Source organism: Grammomys surdaster, unplaced genomic scaffold, assembly GCF_004785775.1.
Source record: "Grammomys surdaster isolate TR1022 unplaced genomic scaffold, NIH_TR_1.0 172, whole genome shotgun sequence".
NCBI lineage: Eukaryota > Metazoa > Chordata > Mammalia > Rodentia > Muridae > Grammomys > Grammomys surdaster.
The window spans coordinates 1,381,595-1,390,441 of NW_021604620.1; the positions used below are offsets into that span (position 1 = coordinate 1,381,595).

Sequence of the window (8,847 nt, forward strand, 5' to 3'; positions counted from 1 at the left end):
CCAGCCCCAGCCCCAGCCCCAGCCCCAGCCCCAGCCCCAGCCCCAGCCCCAGCCCCAGCCCAACTCATAGCTTTAAAGAAACAGTAACAATGAGCCCCAAGAACACCTGCCATTTTCTAAAGACCTCCTAGATAATAGGCCCTGAACCTGAATCTGCTGAATCCTAACTGTGCACCAGCAAAGTATGCATAATGAACTCAACTTGTCTGACTTATCCCTGACTAGGATCCTACTGGGCCTGTCTATAAGTCCATCCCACCTCCAGAAGCCTCTGGACAAGGTCACCAAGCTCCCACCACAACAGCAGAGAAGAGGAATCCACATAAGACACTCCTTCTAAGCAAGGCAGAAATGCATTGTGATGCCAGCAACAGGCAGCACATAAAAAACCTTCATGTCTGCCACCAGAGAGTAAACAAAACTGTCACTATGAGCAAAGCAGCTGCACTGTTTCCCATCCCGAGCATAGTAAGGAGTCCTTTCCAACCAACCTGAAACACAACACAAATAAGCAAAAGGCTTGAGTAATTCTGGTAAGTCTCAGCAAGTCACATCCCCCACTAAAGGTGCTGAGTGTCTGGGCAGTCAGTGAGCTCAAGTTCAGGTGTGCTTGAGAGGAAGTACAAGGTGTGGAGAGCAGACACAAAAGATGACATGTGGATAGAAAGACAAGTCTGCTGGAGTGAGAGCCAACAGGATCCCACAGCCGTGTGATAGTCTCCCACTTACTGACAGGTAAAGTGCAGCTTGCCTGCCTGCCTGCCTGCCTGCCTGCCTGCCTGCCTGCCTGCCTGTCTGCTGCCTGCTGCCTGCCTGCCTGCCTGCCTGCCTGCTGCCTGCCTACCTGCCTGCCCTGCTGCCTGCCTGCCTGCCTGCCTGCTGCCTGCCTACTGCCTGCCTGCTGCCTGCCTGCCTTCCTGTCTGCTGCCTGTCTGCTGCCTGCCTGCCTGCCTGCTGCCTGCCTGCCTGCCTGCCTCCTCTGCCTGCCCTGCCTGCCTGCCCTGCCTGCCTGCTGCCTGCCTGCCCTGCCTGCCTGTCAGACCCTTCAGCCTCAAGCAGGCCTTAGCAGCTCCTCCCACTAGCCCTGCCTGCTTCTCTCTCCAACAGCCATTCCTGCAGTTTCTGTAGCAAGGCAGCATGGTGGTCAGTAGTTGAGCACTGGTTCTGAAAGCTATCATGTATGAGTCCAGACCACCAATCACAAGCCATAGGCCTTCAGCAAGTTACCTGACCTTACTGCAGTCAGTTGTCTCCCTAGAAATGTTAGTGATAAAAACATGGCCCTGCCTGTAAGTCTAGCACTCAAAAGGCAGCATAAGAAGGATCAAGAGTTCGAAACCAGCCTGGTTTACATAAAATACCTCCATACTTCATCCCCAGACCAAACTAAATCAAACACACCAACTTTAAAGGCTGTGAAGGGGGCTAGAGAGATGGCTCAGCAGTCAAGTGCTCTTACTGCTCCTGCAGAGAACCTAAGCTCAGTTCCCAGCATCTTACATCAGATGGCTCACAAACAAGCTCTCTGTGGTACCTGCACTCAACCTGTGCAGCGCACACACATGTGGAGTACAAACACGTGCACACACTCGATTAAAGGCAATAAAAACAAATCGGTTCTGTAGGTTAAGGGCTGTAGAGATCACATAAGCTATATGATTACAATATCAGAAAACACCCCACACCTTGTTTGTGCTTCGGCATTCCTGCTGTTCCCTTCTGGCTGCATGCTAAATATTGAGTGTGTGCACAGCAAGAGAAGAGCTCACTGAACTAGGTTCTTGTTTCCCTAACACATCAAACTGAAAAACTAGCAGTAAGATCTTGGGATACAGAAAACAGTATCTCTAACTTAACACTAAAATCTGATTTTCTTTTTCTTTTCTTTTGTTTTTTGTTTGTATTTGAGATAGGGTCTCGACATGTAGTCCTGCTCTGTGGATGAGACCAGCCTTAAACTTAGAGGGAGGTCTGCCTGCCTCCTGAGTGCCAGGGTTAAAGGTGTGTGCCACCATTCCCTGGCTAAAATCTGATTTTCAATAAAATGCCTTTTTTAAAAATCTAAATACTTGCTTCCCCTGCTGCAATGTTTGACTTAGTATCACTATGTAGCCCAGGCTGGCCTACACTCAAGATCTTCCTGGCTCAGTCTCCCACAAGCCAAGATTTCAGGACTGCATCATCATGCCATCTTAAGTAATATACCCACAGCAAATCTGAGAGTATAGAATAGAAAGCTTTAACCTTAAAAGAGTGGCCACAGTGCTAGCAAGAACATCAGCACTCGTAGCTACAATAGTCTCACATTTATACAGCTCTGCTCACCACTCAACTCCTGGTCTATAGCACCCGCCTTTGTCCTGGTATTGGGATTCCAACTATGAAAAATCGTGTTTAGTTTCAGGAAAAGTTTAAGTAAAATATGTTGGCAAAAAGAGTAGAGATATAGTAAGAGAAAAATCATCTGTACCTCCTCTCTGGTAATAAACCAGACAGAGAGCTTTGCAGCTGTCCTTTAGGGACATAGCCAGGTATAAATTTTAAAATAAACAGGCAAAAACACACAACAAATTAAACAAACTAATAATTTACTTCATCAAGTTTGGAAAAATGCAAAACTGTACTGGTAGACAGTCACCTGCAATCTTAGAGGACGGTTCCAAACCTGAAATTCCCTTTTACAAAGCAGATGCCTTAAGTACAATGACTACTTTTTCCTGTCTTATAGAATAAACATTTTCTCATTCTAAGCTCTTTAAAAATCAGTATTTTAAACAACTGCATAATTGAGCCGACATCTTTCTGAAGAGCAAGCATCACTCAGACTAGCCACTTTACAGCAGCCTTCTCGCATGGCACATGCTCACACATTTAGATACCTAGGCTAGACTGCAATGAAGCAGGCTAACTCAGCCAACAGTGTTTGGAATATGGAAACTGCAGTCTGAGAAATAAGTAGTGGTAGGTGTTATAAGAATATACTGGCTGATGTTCTCCCAGTTCAAGCAAGCAGAAGCGACTAAGCATGGAGGTGTGGCTGAAGAAGAGGAAGGAAGTGTGGGTGGCCCTACATACTTGCAAGCTGCACAAACAGTTGTAGAACAGCCTCTGCTACATCTACTGTGGGTCTGGAAGCCACCGTTACTCCTGCGGAAACTCACTTTGAACTTTTTGGTCATATCAGCACTGCTGCAGTGGAGTCTTGTCAAACACATATCCTGTAACTTTTCTCCCCCAGGAGAGGTGATCAAAGATGTCACTGCACACAACTCTGAACAAACTCACAGCTTGCTGAGAAATCAAACAAAACAGGTTGTGTGCAAAAATCAAGCTACCCCTAAGCCTTTCAACATTTTGTTTGGAAAATAACATTCCCCCAAATGAGTCAATCAATATTCCAATACACAAAATCTGAAAAGTACTAACTACAGAAAACTCCATAACAAACAAACTAGGCCAGAAGTTCTTCACATAACACAAACAGACAACCTAAGGCTCTGTTTTTAGAAAGCTGAACTAACACTGAATTTAACCTTTTCCATAGAAACTACCTGGTACTTTTTTTTTTTTTACAAATATATCATAAAGTGAAGATTATAATCCTGAATCAGGAACAAGAAGACCAAAAGCCATACCTGTAAAGAGCCAACTGTAGTCAATGATGCAGCCAGCACTCAGTGACTATTACCAAAGTGATCTGCTCTTCTGCTAAAACCTTATCAACAAAAGTGATACAGGGACCTAGAAGACCCTAACGAGATCCTCCAGTGATATACAGTATCAGGAACCTTAGGTCAGGTACAGTGAGCACAGACCTATTATATATTCTCTAGTGTTCTCTTTATCCAAAATAATAATACTCAGGCTTTCTAAGAGTGTGTCTCCTCCTTCTTTGAGTAACAACATAAATCAAAGGCCAACACCCACAACAGGTCAACAGGCCCTAGGTTATGGAAGATCTAGAGTTCTGTACTGGAAGTGGTGTGTACTAAAAATTACTATGGGTTTATAACTGTATAAGTCTGCACTCATTGGACGGACAACTCCTATTAGAAATGTCCTAACAGGCAAAGTTACATCCTCAAATCTAAGGACTTTGCAAAGGAAGGTAATGCCTATTAAGTATATGCTAAGTTTTGTTGTTTTAATTAAAATATAATTAAATCATTTTCCCTCTCCTTTTCCTCCCCACAACCCTTCCCATGACTCCCTTTACTCCCTCTCAAATTAATGGCTCTTTTTCTCTGTTACTAATACACACACACACACACATAAACACAACTTGTCAAGTTCATTAAGTGTTACTTGTATGTAAAGGATTTCAGGGCTGACCCCTTGGACAACTAATTAGAGGTCTCATCCCTGAGAAGATGAATTCTCCTGGTCATTGTCTCAGCCTTCCTTAGTTGACTGTAGTTCTCTGCCTAGGAAATTTCAGAGACCATTATAGAAAGCCCCAAATGGTCAAACTGTAAAGAACAATGGGTCTTGGAGTGCTCAGCCCCAGTGGATACATCTGCAACACAACTCCTGCACTTAAGGCTCAGGGAACATCAGGGAAGACAGAGCAGAAAGACTGTTAAGACCAGGAAATCTACTCTGAGACTATGTCTCCTAGAAATAACAGGGAAGCTCCACTCATAACACCTAACAATACAGCTGCCTAAACAGGTCCTGAACAAGGAGGACACCAACAGACTTGTTATCATGTTCTAACTCCCTTGCACACAGGCAACACTAATAAAGTCTAAGCCCTTAACAAGACAGCAATGCCAGTTCAGAGGCCTGCTCCAGACTCTCAAGGCAGTGTCTGTCTGGTCAATGCAGATCAATACTCAAAGTGCTAGCTTAAGTAATCTTTCTCTTGTCTAAGCAGATCAAGTTGTAGCTAGAACATCCAGAGGAGCCAGGCCAGTCCCAAGTGATGCTGTGCAGACACGGCCAAGCAGAGCTGGGACCTCCAGCGGGGACTCTGGATATCAAGTCACAAGCCTTCGGGTCACAGCACAGGGAAACTCAACCACCTCAGCAGAACCTGCCTCTTGGTTAAACATGCCATCACTTCCAGTTTAAGGTCTTAAACTGGTATGGTGACAGAGATGGCATAAACACTTACTAACAATACTAACTTAAACAAAAGCTCATATTGAAATGACTGCAAAATAAAAAAGCCTTTTTCCCAGGAACACAGAATGTAAAGTGGAAATCATAGAAAATTTAAAACAACATTTTAAATTTCCTCTCTTTTAAAGCCTGTATAAACACTATCAAATTCCTTTTTATTCTCTGTTCCTTCTTTCTCTGATCTGAGATGAAGATAGCCCTTTAAAAATGGTCATAGAAAGAATGCTGAAACAGAAAACTCACCACAGACTAAAAGTATTGGCTGATTCTGACTTAAAAGAATCACTAGAATGTTCTTACAGGAGTGGGGATGAATGCTAACTTTCTGAATAACGAAAACTTGATAAACTAATATCCTTGATTTACAGCCCCACCATAGGTTGGATATCTCTAGCCTAATCTCACATGTTCCCAAATCTGATCACAGTAGACAGCTTCACGCCATGAAACAAAATTTCACAAACTTAAATTAAAATTCAAAATTAAAACAAAATTAAATTCATAATTAATTTTGAAAAATTATCTTGAAGCTATGTATCTAAGTTGTACATGGAACATAAATGACTTTCAAGTTTAGAGTTAGATCGTACCCCATAAATCGCATTAAATCTCTATTTAAAATCTGACATTCTAAAACTCTTCAAAAAGGGGGGGAAATGCCCAAACTCCAAAACCTAGTTCTAGTCCCAAGCATTTCAGATAAGAAGCATCTAACTTGTTCTAAATGTGTCTAAAATAAAGATGAGGACAAATGTTTTATATTCAATAATGTTCAATGATATTTAAATATGTCAAAACTCAGAAATAACATATAAGTCCATAACACAGAAATGATGTAATAAATCAGTCTACCCAGTATTAACATTATACTGTATAATGCTAAGCAGAAAAAGTCCAGAGGCTACAGAGGCAGCTCATGTCAGTAAAATACCTCTCACAGTGACCATAACCCATGGAAAAAGCCAGTGTGGCTGCACACTTGTATAATCTCAGCATCAGGGAGGCAGAAACAACTGGGTTAAGGGGCTTTCTGGCCAGCCAAGCCCAGTCTCACTGGCATGCACCCAGGACTGACCTCTACCCTCCACATGCATGCATACACACATATATCTATCCATACATACGAAATTCGTTTATTGAGTCTAATAGCACATCAACCCAATTTTTTAAAAACTGTTCTTTGTTTGAATGTATATATTATAAAAATCTAAAATGCTAAGTCAATAAAAATATATTTTCCCTTCTTTATGATTTTCTGTCCTTTTGCAATTTGTTAGTGAAACATGTACTACTTTTATAGCCCAAGAAAGAGATTACTAAAAAAATCTATTTTCTATATATCGTTATTCACCCAATATACCTTTGCATTAAGAGATCTATGAAATAGATCATGTTCTTTGAAATACATTGTTGAAGGCCTGTTTTTGTGCTCTTAAGAAACAAGACCCGAGGTGGCAGGTATGCAGCTTTTTTGGGCTGGGAGCAAGAACACCGAGTCATTTTTATTAAGCAAAATTTTGTGCCGTAGTGGAGGACACCATATCACCCCTGTCTTTAGAACCTTACAAACCAATAAAGGATCCTCTAGAAAAAGTGCAGCAGCTTTCAGATGTACCACAGGATGAGAAGGGGAACCAAAGAAGGGCAGGGGCAGTCAGAGCAAGGCTCCTGCAGAGGTAACCGAGCAGCAGAGAGAAGGTGCTTGCTTGGCTGGCTCAGGAGAGAGAAACACCATTCTGAGGCAAGTTATAACTGTGGAGAAGTGACTGCTGTAAGCTAAGAAGGCTGTTGCTGAAGGGTGCTTGATAGCTAACCATTTAGTTACTCACTTAGTCAAAGTGTGTCAAGTGCTGAACGTGCCCAGGAAAGGCCACTCATCAGAAAGCTCACCTGTGTCTCAAGGCAAGAGATGGACTTAGGATCCATAAGGAAGCAACTGAGAAATAAGATCACCAGAGACTTCAAACTAGTTTCAAAAGTTCATAAACATTTTCTGTTGATTTATTAGCTCTCCCATTACCACCCACAGACAGGACTCTATCATTCAGTGAAGGCACAAGTGAATTTTATGGCAAAATCAGTGACTTTTTATTGTCTTGTTTCAAATTTTAAATGTCTTTTACTGTAATAAATTGCTCATGTGAATTCCAGTTTGTTTGGAATGGCTTAAAACGATAAACCAAGGGGCAAAGGAGGTGCTTAGAGGACAACAGCACTTGCCATCAGGCCTGGCCATCTGTGTTCAATTGCCAGGCACCAGTGATGGAAAGAGAAAACTAACACTTGCATGCTGTACTCTGGTCTCCATACACACATATTCTCAATCAATTAATCAATTAATTTAAACAATTAAAAAGAGGAGCAGATTCCTGGGAATCTATGTACATAAAGGTAAGACAGCAGAGACACAGAAGCAAATGAAGGGCTCCCTCTGCCTCCGTCCTGTGCCTGGGGAGAGCTGCCTGGGGAGGACTCCAGGCCCACTGCACCCACCCAGAACTAGGGCATTGTCTTATAATAATGCAGTGCTTCCCCCTCTAATTCCCAGAGAGACAAAGCACTACAGTTGACCTCGGGGGATTTCTGGTCTCCTCCAATTCTGACATGCCATGGAAGTGCTGGTCCCAGCAACCCACTGAACAGAATTCACAATGCCAGCAAAGGCTCACCTGCTAAGCATTACCGACAAATAATTCTTGAAATGCTCAGAATCTATGTTTAAGTTAAGAAGGGACTTATGGGCAAACAACTATGTGAAGACAGACTGAGGTCATTACTGGTCACCTAAAAATGTAACAACTTGAAAACAACATCCTACAATTGCTCGTACACCATCTGTGGACAGCAAGAGTTCTCCCAAACTAAATCAAGAGAGCAAGTCAAGAAAAATTCGGGCAAGTTCTAGTTACTTAAAAATTTTATCCTTTTCCAAAGAACAAATTTAATGGACTCTGAAAATCACATTCTTTTCATTTGTTTCAAAAAAGCAGCTTCCTTCCTGAGGAGATGGGTAAACATCCATAAAGCAAGGGAATAAATCAGTCCCTGAAGCCAGACTAAAGACACTGCCATTCAGACTCCCTAGCACTGTCCTAGTTCTTCACGCCAACAGAGAACTGCTTAGCCTACAGAGATCAGGTGGAGCAGAGTCAGCCCGAAGCTCCAGTGTTGTGCACCACCACTAAAGACATCCACAAGTCTCTGGACCATGCAGCATCATAATCTAGGCATAAACAGGCTAGCACATCGCCCTAGACCCAAAATGAACTTTCACAGACGTGTGACAGTGAAAATGTTTACAAAGTAAACTCAACTCTCTCCAACCCAGAACCGGAATTAAACAGCAAGCCGAGTTTCACAGGTCACTCTGACTTCTCCCCAGGTTTGCAACACAGCGGCGAGTGGAAGTCAGCACAAAGGCACGCAGTGGAGCTAGCTGCAGGTTTAACGTTCCATATTTCAAAGTGTCACTTGCTAACAGTGCTAAGGACTGTAAGGTTAGTTCCCTAATCTACTGTCATACTCCCTAGTAACCACAACAACCTGCCCCCAAACACCATTCCACTGTTTACAACCTCTTGCAGGGACAGACATTTAAAAAAAAAGAGGTGCTCTTTCCTTTAAAGATATTTCTCTATCCCAGAGAAATATCTTCATGTGCTTAAGCTACAAAGGGCCTGTGATGGGGCAGTACTACCAGTGGAACACAGATCCAAAGGACCT

The 8,847-nt window shown here is 42.7% G+C and overlaps 1 protein-coding gene across 2 annotated transcripts in view; it reads right to left on the reverse strand.

The window, feature by feature from the left end:
• Snrk (SNF related kinase) overlaps positions 1 to 8,847 on the reverse strand; it is a 49,790-nt gene that overhangs the window by 36,258 nt on the left and 4,685 nt on the right. The gene's annotated exons all lie outside the window — the stretch shown is intronic.